This window comes from Mercenaria mercenaria, chromosome 7 (genome assembly GCF_021730395.1).
Source record: "Mercenaria mercenaria strain notata chromosome 7, MADL_Memer_1, whole genome shotgun sequence".
In the NCBI taxonomy this organism is placed as follows: domain Eukaryota; kingdom Metazoa; phylum Mollusca; class Bivalvia; order Venerida; family Veneridae; genus Mercenaria; species Mercenaria mercenaria.
Genome location: NC_069367.1, coordinates 72,860,581 through 72,877,864, shown reverse-complemented (window position 1 = coordinate 72,877,864; position 17,284 = coordinate 72,860,581). Strand labels below are relative to the sequence as shown.

Here is a 17,284-nt window from a genome sequence, read left to right as displayed (position 1 = left end):
AGAATTTCCTGAAGAATCGAAGAAAATTTGGGAAAAAAAATTGGGGGGCAGACCAAAGAATTTACGTTAATTTTAATAAAAATATTTATTTTGATCTTTTAGATTTAAAAACAATATTATACACGCAAGAAATGGTTTTTTTTTTTCACAGCAAATTAAAAATCGATGAAAAAAGACTAGGAATGAAAATATCATAGAAAAGGCATCAAAGGATAAAAAAATTTGGGAAGAAATTGGGGGCAATAACTAGAAAGAAAAACAAAAAAAAAAAATTTGATCTGAAGCAAAAAGGGAAAAATTTAGCAAGTCGGGAAAAATTTTAAAAAAAATAGGACGTAAACATTTATATTTTTTAAACAAGGAAAAAAGTATAGGGGAAAAAGGGAAAAAAGAATCATTCCCCCTTTTAAAAATTTCACCAAAAGGGGAAATATGGTAATTTAATTATTAATTAAAAAAACTTTTGGTCACAACAAATTAATTTCTAAGGTCAAAGAAGGGAAAAAAAGTAATTAAAACTGAAGTGATAATGATTTGATTGATTTTTTTAATAAAAGATATAACAATAATAAAAAATTCAAATTTATTCAGAAAAAATTTAAAAAATTTAACGAAAATTGGGTTTCCTATCAAAAAAAGTCTATGAAAAATTTAAAAAATAAAATTGAGGGCAAGGTTATGAGTTTGTCCTGAATCCCGAAGAAATTGGTTAATGAGTTGGAGTTAAATTTGTGGGTTTGATTGATGAGGAATAATAATGAAGAATTAAAAAAAAAAGGTATTGGGTAGTAAATCAAATTTTTAAAAAGAAATTTACTCTTACCGAACAAAAATGAAATGTTAATAAAAAAATTTTTTCTTGAAAATTAAATGGAACAAAAAATGTATTAAGTTCTGAAACAGTTAAAGATATAAAAAAACTCGGTGATTTTACAAAAGATTTAGTCGTTTTTTAATTTTAGATAAAAATAAGTTATGTTGTTGGTTTGGATGTATTAACACTTTTTTTTGGAGCTTTGGTGGTTTTTTGGAAAAACAATGGAGCAAAAAAAGCTCCAAAAATATTAGCCCTCTAGGCATTGGGCCCCTTTTTTGGATGGCCAGTCTGGGGTCAGAAATTACTGGGAAGGTTGTCGGACCAAAGGGGTCCTCTCTTCTCCCCGGGGGAAGACTTTCGTAGCAATGATAGGAAAAAAATGATATCATCATATCTTACACCTAATCAATGAAAGCAACTAGTAGGATCTGGAGTGATTAAATTAACACAAAAACAAAAAACAAAATGGCGGTTTTTTAGGTATGTTGGCTGCTAGTCTAGGAATACCTTTGATTACATCTTTGTTAAGTGGTAAGGGACATGGCCAGGGTGGAATTATAAATTCCCCAGGAACCAAAGGTTTTGGTCTACAGATTGATTCTCAGAAAAGACCTTACAGACGAATTCCTATAGTAAAAAAAAAAATAAAATTTATAAACAAACCAATTTCTAACTTTGAAATTGAACAATGGGTAAAACAATTAAAAATTAAAAACTTTAGGGGTGTGTTTAGTAGAAATAATTTACTAAAATTAAAAGTAAAGGACGAGTGTGGAATAATAAATTTTAGATGACTCTCCCTGGACTGGAACACATTGGGTTTGTTACTTAAATAATATTACTTCGATAAAACCAGAGGTTTCTGAGAAATGCTTTGTATTTCGATCCATTTGGACTTCCTCCGCCGAAAGAAGTAATTAAGTATATACCAAATGTAAATACAACAATGTTCAATATCAAGACAAAAAAGTATGCTTTGCGGATATTATTGTTTATTTTTCATTAAAATGTTACAAGATAAAATACCGTTGTATGATTTATTGTAAAAATACTAAAAATTAATAATGTAAAAACAAAATGAACAAACTATTAAAATTATTTAAACCAATAAGGACATTAAATTTTTCTTCCGGTTTAATTAAAACTTATTAAAACTGTGTTTTTATTTAACTGGAATAACTAATATAATGGGAATATTTAATAATATAAATGAAAAAGTAAATAAAATAGAAAGACAAATAGAAAGACAATTAATAAGAAAACCTCCATTGTTTTTAACATGTTATACCCAAGATACTGATAGTGGATTATTTCAATGGAAAACTGTAAATGCTAGTCTTGGTTTAGTTCAAAATGGCAATAATGTAAGAATTAGTTTTAATTGCATTTTAATTATTCTTGTTGATGCAATTAAATTAGATAAAGGAGAAGCTAAATTACAACTAAAAAATAAAGAAAATGTAATTCTTCAAAGTTACGATGTAAAAAATAACAGAAAAAATGAATCTATTTCTATTAATTATGCTAATAAATTTAAAATAAATGATGTTATTTCTATTAATTCTTTAAATGTTAAGAATATTCAGTTAACAATTTATGGTTCTATAATTGAAGAGTTAATTTAAGAGTTAATTTAAGAGCTTATTTAAGAATTAATTTAAGAATAAGCTAATGTATCAATACCATTATCAAGAATATATCTTTTATCGTCATAACATGAGAAAGATGTTTTATTTATAACATAACTGGAAAGATTGTATTTATCAGAACGAATAGCTTTAAAGGTGTGATTAGTTTGGGTTGAATTAAACAAAGTATCTTTATAATTTTTATGAACTATTGTTTTCTTAACAACAAGTTTTTTAATTCCTTTACATTTTTTAATATTAACTTCTTTTTCTAATAAATATGAATAATTTACTTCTTAACCCGACAATTCAACAATGGGAATGCCGGCAGCTTCATTTTTAAAATTTTTCCAATTACTTTTTTATTATTGCGAAAAAATTTTGAATTACAATCTAATCACTATTATCAAATAATCTTTGTCCTTATAAAAATCCTCATATGCATCTTTGGTTTTTATTTCATAACATAATGAATCAGTGTCAGTGAATTGTAATTTAAAATTTACCCTCGTACTTTTCCTTAATGTAATTATAATGAAATCATACATTAAATATTTTGATAAATCTCAATGCACATTCCAACATAACAAGGTCTTTTTAATAAAAACTTTCTTTTATTCTATGAATTCCAAACAAATTCTTGTAAACATCGTTGAACTAACAAATGAAGGTTTGGCTATATATTTTAATAAAAGGTTTTCATCATGAGTAATTTAATATTAATCCTCTTGCGTAATTCTCCACGTCTTACCGAATACAGAGTTGTTCATTAATTTAAAAAAGTCCTTTTAAAATAAATTTTTTTGCTTTAGATCTTTTTTGAGTTTTAAAATCAATATACTTTTTAACCAAAGGACTTTCGTCAAAAGTTAATATTTTGTGTATTTTTGTTACTTTTAACCCTAATTGTGTATATAGTTCAAGATTTTATAAGAACAACAAAATTTTTTGTTTTTCATTAAAGTTGGAACTAATTTTTTACATTATTTTCCCTATTTCAATTTTGGGTTTAAATTTTTACTATAATTGGAAAGCCATTCGTCGGGTATTTTAATTTTTTCAGAGCTAAAGGTTTATCGTTGTGGGTTTTATGTAATTCTTTGGATATTCAAGATCAAATTCAACTATAAAGTTATTTTTAAACCTTTTGCAATTAATTTCTTGAATTGTTTTTCGGATATAAATTTAAAGTTTCCAGAGGGTAAAGGTTGACACATGGCCCCACCGTAATGGTTATTGGGGTCGAGTACATAATGATTTGCTGTCAATTTAGGTTTCATAATCTTTCATATATTTATTTGTTTGCTTTACTGTATCTGTTTGAAATATAACTTATTCCTCCTCTCAGTCCTTTTTCAATAAAAAGATACTATCAATATTGTTATTAATCTAATTTAATTCCAGTCATTTTTAACATTGCATCCCAAGCTAACCCAGGACTACTAAAATAATGAAAAGGATCTAATTTGTAGTACTCCAAACATAATTTTCTAAAACTTTCGAATACATCAGCTAAAAGTAATACGTCAGTTTTTAATATAATCATGATTTCTCCCTTTTTTAATTTTTAAAATTTTTTCCAGATATTTTTAGCATGTTCATATTCGTTGTCAGATATGTGGTTTCTTTTTAAAATTGAATAAAATCTTTTTTTAGAAGGTAATTTTGTTTTCTTTGAATTTTTAAATGAATCCATGTAATCATATGGATAAACACCTTTTGTTTTTAAAAATTTTCTATGTAATCAAATTCAGTTGAAGTGTATTCAAATTCTGGAATATTTTTTACTAAGTTATCAATGATTGAGACATAAACTGGAATGAATCAATAAAGACCAAGTCAGAAATCTTTAAATGCCATATATCTTTCCATATTGTTAGGAATAACATTAATTTCTTTTTTGAATTTTCCTTTTTGTTGCATAAAAAAAAGACCGTCATAACCTCTTAGATTATGAAAAATAACAGGAAATTTTGTGTGTTGTCTAAAATTATATTACTTCTGATGAGAAATTTCCTCTGAATTTCCTGTTATATGACAATGATCAGGGTACTGGCACTTCACCTTTCTATATATTCTTTTTCACAGATATGACAAAACTTTTGTTTTTTAAATTCACTTTCATCTTTTGTAGACATTCTCAAATCTTTTTTAAAAAAATTTCTTTAAATATTTTCTTTACAATATCCTCTTCCTCAAGCATTTTTTCAATAAACTTATAAACTGCATTAGGACCTCTATTAAATCGGGGTTGGTTTAGTATAACTGTTATCATAACAACATACAACTCTATAGCCGTAACCACAATCTATATGATTTTGATATGGTTCAGTAAATGAAGATTCAGTTGATGGTAAAGCAGTTAAAACTTTTTTAGTTATTGATTCAAAGTCAGCACAAATTACAAAAGGTATGCAAAAACCTTTTTGATAATTTTTAAATTGTACTTTACTTCCCTCTTTTGGCATTTTTACACCTTGGATACCATTAATAGCTAAACAATTTGGAATATGTTCATTTAATATTCTTTCTTGAAAAAAAATGTTGCAGACAGCTTTTACAGAAGTGTTTTTTATTTGCATGTTTTGTTTTTTTTAAACATTAATCTTTTAAAAGTCTTTTATCCAAACATAATGTTGGACTACAGTGGCTTTAGTTCTCTTACAGTCATCATCAGTTATTTTATCATTAGTAATTAGCAACATGTCACAGTGTTCTTCGTATTGATATTTTGATATGTACAATGGATAAATACCTGTAGGTTCTTCATAACCAAAAATATTAAATGATATTTCATTTAAAACTTCTATTTTAGGTATTTGATTTAATGTTACAGGAATTTAATTCCAGTATAATCAAGATCGTTTATATGATTTTTATATTTTGAAACTTTTTGAGTTTTTTTTTCAACAGGAAATTTGTAAGCTAAATGACACCATCTAAAACATTCGTTATCATCATTCTTTATATTTATTAATCCTTTCATTGGATGTTGTAATGGTTTTGGTAATTCTAAATAATTTGAAGCAGCCAATGGATATACTTATATCTATTTATATAATGAGCATCAACTGACTCTATTCTCCACCCGCTTCCTTCAGAAATCCAATTACCAATTCTATTTATTATTTCACCCAAAAGCTTGACGTAAATTTTTTTTATTTCATTTGTGTTAATAATTTCTAAAGCCTTTGATGAAAATAAGCTGATTTTTTATATTGTATCAGTTTAATTTTCCCTTTTTTACAAAAGTTATTTTTAAAACAACGTTTATTTTTTATACTTTTAAAGTTTTTAAATTCAGATTTAAGTATTTCATAAGAGTCGTTTATAGTTAAATATAATTGATTCTTTGGATCTTGTCTATACGTAATTGTAATTTCAAATTTCTTATAATATTGTTTTGTAATCTCTCGATTTCCATCTATATTTATATTTAGAAAAAAAAATTTGTTAAGCAAAAAAGGATTAAAAAAATAATTAAAAAAATAATTAAAAAATAATAAAATAAATAAAGTTTTAAATTATCTTTAAAAAGAATTAAAATTTTAAACTTATATCTTTTTCCATTAGTTTTTGATATTCCACATTTTACTCGGTTTTCTCCTTTGCAGCACATTGTTATTAAAACCCCGAATTAATACCAAAGGGCTTTAGACGCTGCTAATTGCTTTTATATGTTTTTTCTTCATTAGTATCACAGTCGGTTACAATAACTTTTTTAGGGGTTTTTTCTAATATTATTTGGTCTGGGACAATCACAAAATCTTTCAGCATTTTCTTTTCAGTTAATAGACAACCACAGTTCCATTCAAATAAATTATTTTTTAAAAGATAAGGGGTCTATAACATTTTGTAATTTATCAATAACGTGATTTTTATATTCATCGCTAACTATTTGATCAAGTTTTGATTTAATAACATTTCTTCTTTTTTAAAAACTTTCTTATATGAATTTTTGTCTGGATTCATTATTTCTTCCTAAAGTGCTAGATAATTTTGGCATAATCATTTATCTACCTTTCTATTAACCATCTATATATAATATACTTATAGAAAAAAAAACTTTTTAAAAAAGCCCCCTAATGAAATTATATTGATTTGAGAAATTTGTTTATATTATCTATATCTTTTTAATAAGAGTTTAAAGTCATTTTTTCTAAATTGTTATCAACTGTTAAAATTTAATACCTTCTTGAAACATTCTGTTTAAAAACCATTCTTCGTGTAATTTGTGTAGTTTTTCTAAATAATCTAAAACCCAAATTTGTTTTCTTCCGTTCTATTTCTTTTTTGAAGTCTTTTAAAAACATATTTCTGGGTCGGTTTTAACATAAACAAATCCATCAATTGGGTTTTTTCCATATGGTTTAATAATATGACATTAAGAAAAGATTGGTAACTGCCCACCGGGGTCATTTATAACACCGTTGTCGTGATGTTGTTTTGTAAAAACGTTACTGTTAGTTTAAATAACAACGTTCAAGAACAGAAACACCATCAAACTGTTTAGCAGAAGATAACATTTTATATGACTGTTTAAAGTGTTAGCTGAAAAGGAAATAAATATTTGGAAGGTTCTTGAGCAGCAATTCAAAAAGATTATTTTAAATTATAACTTTCGAAACTGGAACTTCGGTTGCACGTGGATCCATAACATTTTGCCATTCGTGAATTGGTTCTGGAATATATTAAAATTAGGATTATATTCTTTAATAATATCTAAACGTACTTTTTCCTGAGCAATATTACCTTCAACTGATATAATTTTTCTCATTTATATAGAATACTTATAGAAAAAATCTTTTAATAATCTTTAATAATCTTTAATAATCTTTTAATACAACTCTTCTTTTTTGCTTTTTTTTATCCGTTAAGTTTAAATTCCTTCTATGCATTTCAAGAGGTGTTGAATAATTTTTTTTTTTCTGCATTTCTAATAGTATTGTAAAAATATCCTGAATAACTTTATTTGGATCTTCTTTATTTACTTTTCCAATCCGTGCTTTTGTTATAAGTTGTTTTATTTTGTGATGATGTGCTTTTAAATAAATTTCTTGTCGTCAAGTTTTAGTCTGTTAGTAAATTGGTAATTACTGATGGAACAGCACCAGCAACTGCTACAAATAATTGGAATAGCTGGAACAGTGCTAATGCAGCTGAACAACCAAGACACCTGCTGTAAAATATAATCCAGTACTTACTCTCCCACAAAATTTATAACTTTTTCTGTAAGCAGCAGCTAGTTAGTTAAATGAATAAAATTTAAATTTAAACTATTGTTTCTATTCCATTATTATTAGAAATTAGATTTTTATTACTCATTTATATAATTAAACTTTTTTTTTTCTAAATTAAATTTCTTCCAAATTTACTAAATGGTACCCAACTATTAAATTTTTCATTGTAACCTTTCCATTTTACTAAAGCTTGTTTTTTCTTATAGTCTCGTCTAATAACTTTTTCTATTCTAAAAACCTCTTTTGTAGTAGGTAAAAATTCTTGTTCATAAAATGAACCTTGAATTATTTCATCATTTAAATCTTTAATAGTGTATGTTCTGGGATTGTATTATTAATTTTTTAAATTATAAAAATTTCCTCTGTCCAGTTTGGTGTATATCCTTTTTCAAAAAGTCTTTTCAGTTTTCTTAAGCGGACTCGATCACCAATTTTAATTTTGCTTTACTCTTTGGTATCTTTAAATCACCGTATAAATTAAAGTAAACATACCTTTTTTTAAGTTTTTACTAGCTTCGGTTTGGGGTCATTTTTTATACTAGAATGTTTTGTTTTTTTATATTTATCAAACCCTATCCCGCAAATTATCTAAATAAGTATTTAAATATTATTTGCTGTAAAATATTTCCACATTATTCTTTTTAAACTTCTATTTAATCTTTCAATAACTACAGCCTTTCCTTCATTAAATGTATGGTACATGTTAATTTTATTTTTATTCAAAAATGATTCAAACTTTTTATTTAAAAAAATTTTTTTCCTTCATCCCACCATAAATTTACTGGTAATCGTCCTTCTAAAATTATTTTTTCAAAAGCTTCAGTAACAGATTCCCCCAGTTTTATTCTTTAATGGAATAACCCCAAACATACTTACTAAATATATCAATAACGGTTAACAAGTACTTTACTCCTTTATTGTATTTGAAAAAGCTTGCATGTCAACTTAAAACAGCTGACCCAAATATTCATCATGTAATTAACTATTACCCTTCGTTTCCTAAATTTCCTTTTAATTGGTTTGTGTAATTCTTCTGCTAATTCATCACTCCATGGGGATTCCGGGGGTATACTCTACCCCTTTTCCCGTTTTTTTGACTTTCGTTTTTGTCCCACCAAGTTTGTATTCGTTTTGATAGCTGGTTTTACAACTAAATGTTTTGCAATCTTTTCTCCAAATGTTTTTGGATTTAGGGGTTATTTAAAAATTGGAAAGCATTTGCTTATCACATGTACTCTTTTTTACACCACTGTCATAGCAAAAGTCATGGTCCATACATACTGCATCCAGTTCGTTGACAGGAGGTCCGTTATCTAAAGGATTTCCTGGTCCACAATAGTTATAACCTGGAATTGTTAAACCTTTTTTAGGTAATAAAGGTAACATTGCTTTATGAATATCTAAATTACCTGCTTTGATAGTACTTTTAACAAATTTTGCTTTCATTTTCCCACAAGACGAACAGGTAGCTTTTATCATTTTTCTCCCATTTTTTGTTATAACATAATGGGGGTTTATATTATCAGTAAATCTTCTTTCTTTCAAACAATATATTTTATTTTGTAAACTCATCTATATCATATGTATTTAAAACTTCTTAGTTGGTTTAAAACCTGTGGATTTTAAATTGTCCGGCATTGACCAGTCCTGACCAAGGGTCAAAAGGTCAAGTAGGGTCAAAATGCCAAAAACATCATGTTTCTAACTACTCTAGATTGATTGCATGAAAGTTAACAAAGTCCATATGACTATACACTGGCAACAACACCTAGACCAGCTTCAACGAAAATGATACAGTATTCTTATGTAGAATGGGCTCCATTATCCAAAAGTGCCAGGCAATAAAATAGCAGTGGGTCCAATTACGGAAAGACTGGTAAAATGTAATTTATTCGACTGTTTCGTCGATTGATCAACAATTTGGATCAATTTTGCAAATCGTGAAATAAAAAAAGCAAGTTATTCTGTTTTGATCCTCGTTGCATTTTTGCTTTAGTTTGTGTGTGTGTGTGTGTGCACGTGTACATAGAATTTATATACACATCCATACATACACTGCTGTAGAGTTTTAGATTTAGGAGGTTCCGTTGAGAAATACACGTCTCCCATATTCAAACCCTTAAGTTTTCCCAGTAGAAAAGGGTCAAATGGTTTGAACGGCTTTTATCCACCTTTCAAGAGAAAGCCGAAGAAGAAAGACATTTTTGCTTCGATTTATATTATGTATTGTCACGTTTTACAGGGATGCCTGATAACATAACAGTATGGACCAATAGAGGATCACAAAACATTGTTGGAACAATTTCAGGTCAAACGCTGAATGTTAGGATTCATGAAAACGTTTTGCTTGTTCATTAGTTATATTTGTGTTTAATTGTCTAACTGAATACATTGAGGTGGCAGGTTCTAATAAGGTTATCCCCTTGAGGATGAATATCTAGAGCCATCCATCTACTGACAGGACTGTCACATTGATACCCGGTAATATATAGATAACATGAATATATCCGGCTAATAAATATAGGTCCATTAACTTTATGTCATTTTCTTGCCAAAGCTTTTAGTGGCTCCATTAACATTTCCGTGAAAAAATGACATAATCTTAGACTGATCACGTGTTGTTGATCATATATCTTTCCAAGATACAATTAAGATAACCGTATATAGTATCGCTAGTTACAATGTCAGCCATGAGATGTGCAGTTGATATTTTAATTACTGTTGTGAGAATATAAGTATAATAGAATAAACAACTGTTTTACAATGTAGTTTAAACATATTAATTCCCAAGAGTACATAACATAGTATGTATATTTACAACAACAAGTTAACATGATATTAAGGAAAGGATAAGAATGAAAGACGTATCTTATAGAAGTCTTCTCCTTGAAATGTACATATGAAATTATTATTATTATTATTATTATTATTATTACACAGATAAGTCTATATCAGAAACACTCTTTAAGAAAGGTTAATACCAAACGATACTAAATGATAAATTACGTTTATATAAATCTAGATCAAACAGTATTATTTTATTAATTGGCCTTATCAAAACACACAAAAGTTTATTTTGGAAATAATACATAGGAAAACCGCTGCTAAATATTTGTAAACACAATGACAAGGTTATACGCCAGAGCAAATATTACACGAGAACATAGGTAGCAGATGCCGGTTTTTCTGGTACATCGGACGTCCGAGGGATATTGCCCTGCCAGACGGCTTCTGTTTTCTTAAAAGATACATACCTTAAAATAAAAAGACAACTGTTTACATCTTACTCGAAGAAGAAGTAAAATACATAGTAAACTTCTTACAAAACATATATTCTTCAATCCACAAGCCACCTGAGAGAGAACTTTAGCCCGCGAAAACACATGACATTTCAGCCCAAATTAGCCATTTTCCTAGCGGCCTTAAAATCTTAGAGGAAAAGATAGAGGCAAATGGCTGCTTGCATTCTGTACTCAGTTTCAAGTATTACTTGCAGAACTGAGCAAAATACCTGTCAACTGATTACTTTTTTCAGTATTTTCAACTGTGTGATATCTCACTGATATTCGGCAGTACACGTGAAGCTGAATGCTGATAGCGGTATATATGCATTTCAAGCAGTTATACGAAAATAATGTCATTAAGCTTACATTCGCATCTGCTAGAATTTTTGCAACATACAGTTCTTAAATTTGTCAATCAAACATTCACATCAAGAAATATTTCAAACATCAAAACAGACTTTACTTCAAGGTTTTATCTCTAATGACAAATTTTGACCCTACCAACTGCTACCGTAGCACCACAAGCTTCTCTTCCACGTATTTACCTATGATGTTTAAATACGGTTCTGTTATGTATTCTTTCCCTTGTACTATGTGCTTCTTGTAAATTTTAGATCGCCTAACAGTTGGTCGTCACGTTCCATTTTTCTACACGCAGGACCGGAACAGTCCCAACTGTGCGCAAATGAATGAATCATTTTGCACAGCATATTACTTGGAATGTGTATATTCGTCTAGGCAGTTTTACTGTTTAACATCTTGGTCTGTTTATTAATCATTTAACGGTGATACGGCCTTTACGGATGTTTGTTATTCCTTGTCGACGATCAAGTTTCTGTATATCCGAATAAATTTCATCCGAATAAGAGTTTCACGGGCCGAAGGCTTATTAACTATAAAAGAGCTCCACGTGCATATATGACAAATGTCATACATGGAGTATTACACAAGAAATAAAATGGATTTGCGTTGTTTTCATCATATCCAATGTTGAAGCACTATTTCACGATACACACATGGCGATAAATATCACGCCGCCTTGACATACTTGTAATCAGTTTCATGCCACTAATTGACAGAGGTAGTCATACGTTAAGTCTTTGCCTCACTATGTCGAATTATTTCACAAGGAATTAATCCGGTTTGACGCAGACCCTACGAAGTGGTTAAGATGTAATGATAGGATAGTCTCGTTTCCAGCTCCACAAGCATTTAATAGATAACGTTACAATATCATACTATGTAAAGGCTCATTCAAAATATCTCTACAGTTGCGAAAGTTGCATGATGACCTCATTTAGGTACTGGCAACAACTTAACTCAGTGTTGGTAAATTCTTCAAGTTGTCCGCTAATCAGCACCGCTAAGTTAAAGTACATTCGCTCCAATGTAATTTCAAGTATTACATCTCATTTAATAGATTAAGGGACATTTCAACTATATCATCTTCTGCAATTGTATTAAGCTTGAGCTCCTTTATAATCTGCAAATCTCTACAAAGGTAAATACTATAGACATCACTGGTCAGAATATATAACTCAGTCATTGAAGACATTCGGATTTTCAAGGGAAAGTATTTGTACATATTAACATCTAAACGAATGCTAACACTACTATAACATAACAGATCTTTTTCAGAAGTCCTCTGAATTATTTGTTATTACATGTATATATGATAATAATTAAAGAAGTATTTTAGAACTTATGAACTCGAAAAATGTTTGAAAATGTAGTATGGACATGATAACGTAGTGTTTAATATGCTGCACGATGGAGAAGCATATCGTTGCCGCTTCGTCCCTCCTTCCGTCCGTCCGTTCGTCCTTAGGAAACTTCACTATGAAGAAGAGATACGCACATTGGCTTCATGTTTCGGACTGAAGATTTTTCACTGAGTTATTGCCCTTTGAATATTCAACGTTAGGATGCTATTGTACCATTTCTTGTCCGTAGTTTTCCTCATCAACCACTTGCTGGAATTCATCAAACTTCATAAGAATCTTCGCTCCCAAGCGGAGATGTGCATATTATCTTCATGTTCCGGTCAGATGATTTTCACTAAGCCATTGTCTTTGATTATATTTAACAGTAGTAAACTATAGTGTTATCCTAGTCACGAGTATTTCTCAGCAACTACTGGCTGAAATTCAGCGAAACTTCAAGGGAGGCTTCACTTTTAAGAGGAGGTGCGCACATTATCTTAATAGTGAGTTGATTTTTCAATGATATATTGCCTTTTGATTATTCAACATCAGTAAACTATATGTGCCCAGTCAGTGAATGCCATCTTTGTTCTTTTAATATGCAATAATCACCTTTCGGGGAGCATCCATTGGTTTTACCGATATTTTGTTGTTTAGCCTTGTCACACTTGTTAGATCTAATTTGATTTCTTCTAAGTATATTTGGTTAAATAGCAATTTATCAGTAAATTACAGTTTCACTTTCTATCAGTGCCCTTTTGTATTAACTGAATATATTTTAATTATACACAATCTTGACAATCATAGAATTACGTTAAAATGTATGATATCATAGTATAACAACAGAGTCTGCAGAAGGTGGTTAAGAAAATGATGCCATTTGTATGAGGTACTCGTCTCAAAACAAAATCAAATGCCTGTACGCCAGACGTTTTTGTGTCGATTCGCCGTAAGTTCCAACTCATTCACTTTTATAGACGTGCAGCAATTTAAGTAACAAGAATCACGCTTTGGAGACCTTGTAGTCAACCGAATGATTAATGTTTTATTATATTGACACCTTTTCCAGTTGATATCTGCGTAAGAGAATCTAACAGCAAGCCCAAGTATAACGTGACAGTCACCGGAAATGAAAGCAAGCTTAAATTGGTTCTAAATGGCGAGATTTCATAGAAAGCCGACAGAAATTAGGGTATTAAACATTTTGGAAGCTGTTTTATAGCGGTGTTCCGTTGACAATTTTTGATTGTTAAATATTTCGTAACCACGTGCCACCACCTCAGTTTCGTCAACGACAATATGATTTCTTTTTATCACAATTAGTTCGTTTACTTGCTCTAGAGAATTGCACAATGCTTTACGTTTCCTGGACTTTGTCTTCGTTTTAGAAAATTATTATGTATACTTTTACTAGAGGAACCTGTGACAAAATTTGACAACAGTGATATTCGACATCTTTGTGTGTCACAATCAATCTGTTAAATAGTAGTGTTACTCGGCGATAGGTTGTCCGATTCTGATGTTCTTCGAACAATTTGTAGTACATAATTCAGTGCTCGTGTCACCGACAATATTCTCATTGATTCTTCATTATGTACGAGTATACAATATCAGGGCATGCTTGATACTACATTAAAATACACTTGGTATTGATCTTACAATAAATATATGTCTCGTAGTTCTGATTCGTTTACACTCTGCTTCTTGTCCACATAACAAGTAAGATAATACCTAATAAACCTCAGCTTGGGCCACCGTACGTCTCGTTGTCAAGGTCGTATCAATCTTTGGATACACAGCAGCACCTGCATGCAGTAGGCTAAGAATGCAATCACCGCTGCATTATTCATAAAAGATTTTAAATGAAAGTGCTTAAAGGAGAGTGCAAAATTTAGTAGCAGCTAGGGAGAACCATCATCATCGTTAATCTGATCTCTCATTGATCATTTTAATGAAAGTTTACAGGACAGAAGGTTTTAGCGCAATGATTATTGATGAATTATTGAACACATTACCAAATCCAAAAATGATGATCGCAGTTAAGATTACAAGCTTTTCTGAAAGTTTTTAGACTCAAATGATGAAGATATAGCACCGTTTAGCTGAAGTAGGTTATAGTGAGCGAAAGGGATACTGCACAACTCACTGCCTCATGAATCAGGTGGTCTGGTGGTGTAGTGGTAACACGCTTGACTGTCAATCAAGAGGTCCGGGGTTCGAATCCCGGTCTAGGCACCGGAAATTTCTGAGATGCTCTTGAGTGTCTCCCACCTAACTAAGAGGCAACTAACTAACTAACTGGTTCTTCCCAGCAACGACGGCTTCGCGTATATCGGGGCTATACACCAGTCACGTTACAAAACCAGACTGTCTATTCGCAAAGAGCTAGACCAAGTTAGCCGGACAGGCCTATATCTAAAAAGGATTTCTTTCTCTCTCTCTCTCTCTCTGTTCTGGGGGGCTGCTTTATCTCGCTCTGTCCTCTCTAGTCAGATCGCTCTGTGTCTGCACTAGTAGGGGATGAATTTCGCGCCCTGAGTTGTTGCGTTTGCCTTCCTTTGAACGTGTTTATCATGAAAATGGCGCTATATAAATCCGGTATAATAATGATAATAATAATAAAAATAACCATATTCAAACGCCAAATTTGGTATTTCCGCATCTAGCATATGAGATACCCTCGTCTACTTGGTACACGTCCATCACGGCTATCGCATAGAGCCTGTAGTCATATCTATGTTCCATATCTAACCATTTGCAATTTTGACTTGCGTTTGTCCCACAACTTGCTATTGTTAATTGCTATTGATTTGACAGGCCGCTACACTGTTACTTAGTTCTGAAGATCGATTATATTGCTGACCGTTACCCAACGAGACACGTCCTCAATATTCTTGTTTATTATTTTACAAATAGTTTTTGTTTTTAGTTTTTCTTAGCTTACATTTTCTTTTACGTTTTACATTAGTTTTTGTTTTGTTTCTGTCTTTAATATTTCATAAAGATCGTTGTCATACAGCCAGCGCTGAAAATTTTGCCACGATAATGTCAGCATCAAACTTTCGTCAGATAAGGATTTTCTCTAATTCAATCCCAGTCAGTAAAAAAATGCCAAGCCTTAATATTGCAACTTTTGAAAAAAATCATGGTTTTCTTGTTACTTTATTTCATCAATGCGAAATATTTCGGCTACAAGACGTTTTTTTTTTCTCGATAGGCAACTGTTCTGGGGTTTTCTTTTTGTAAATTACTGTACTACAAGATATCATACACTTTTCCCGAAATTATTGTCGAACAAAATCTAATTTGGCATATTTTGATTGGAGTTTCTGTTGTTTTTTTCTTAAAATAGAAAAATGTCATTTATATCGTTCAATGTTTTTTTTTGTTGTTCCGTACAATTTGTTCCATAATTATACAAAAACTAACTGTATAACGAATTCATAATACTGTTAATCTTTGTATTTTGTCTCATTAGGAATAATTTTCGATAGTTTTGCCATTTCCCCGCATAGTACATCAACGCGCACGTTAATGTTCGTGTGGTTCCGTAGGAGTGATCCAGTGTCGGTGTCGCTATAAAAATCAGACTTCACATGAAATAATAAACGTTATATAGAAACTATCATCTAGTTTTGTGCTTCTGCAGTAAATACTTGGACTGCAGTAAAGGAAACGAGAAATGTCTTTAGAAAGACAAACGGCGTAGAGGTAATAATGTTTGGCGCATGAAAAAAATCAGAATTAAACGGAAAGATTTGGATAATTTTACGCATATACGAAAACATTATTCATTTTCAAATATTTCAACTAAGCAGCAAATTTAAACGATCAATAGAAACCCTTTCAGTGATAGAAGGCCAAAATGATTTGACGTCTGGGCTGATTCTGAAATAATTTCATGTTGAGTAAGAATCCTCCATAAGTAACCCACTAGCACAATATGTCGACCAACATACAATTAGTTGGACTGGAAAAGGCTAAAGCAGTTGAATATCTGAAATGAAAATAAAACCCTTCTAAATCAATAGTGACCCCCAGAACTCTAATAACTTGATTAAGTTATCAGTTTAAATTTAAAAAAAACTTAAAGCAAAAAATCAAACATTTGCAGATTGTGAGACCTTCAATAAATGTTGAAATATTTTTTATTTCGGTAAAGTAATAGGTAAATACATACGTAATATATGATGGAATAGTCATTTTTAAATTTAATTTGCACATTGTTGTTGTTTGCATAGTCAGTATGTTCATGAAATTTAAGATTTTTCAGCTGACCTACTGGCCTCCATTGGTTTTGTTATTGTTTTCGTCTGGATGACCCCTGGTGTCAAATTATGTAGGGAATAACTCAGTTTCGTGAAATAATAACAAAGAATTGTTAAATTTTCTTTATTTTCACGAAGAACATGAATTTACCGTGTGTGCGAAACCGCGTAAAGTCCGAAACTGGGTACACTGACTCTACAGTTACATGTACAACCAGCCACTACTCATTCATCTGCCAGTGAGGTACGCAACGGGGAGAGAAGTTTACTTTCGATTTCTCTTGCGGTGATAAATTACTAAAAACTTTAAAATTAGAATAAATCATTTTAGTTTTGGGTAAAAA

The 17,284-nt window shown here is 30.3% G+C and overlaps 1 non-coding gene across 1 annotated transcript; it reads left to right on the top strand.

Annotated features, from left to right (window-relative positions):
• The first annotated feature begins 14,835 nt into the window (after positions 1-14,835).
• On the top strand, positions 14,836-14,910 carry Trnad-guc (transfer RNA aspartic acid (anticodon GUC)). The gene has a single exon. It is a non-coding gene; the product is annotated as a tRNA-Asp (tRNA).
• The last annotated feature ends 2,374 nt before the right edge of the window (positions 14,911-17,284 follow it).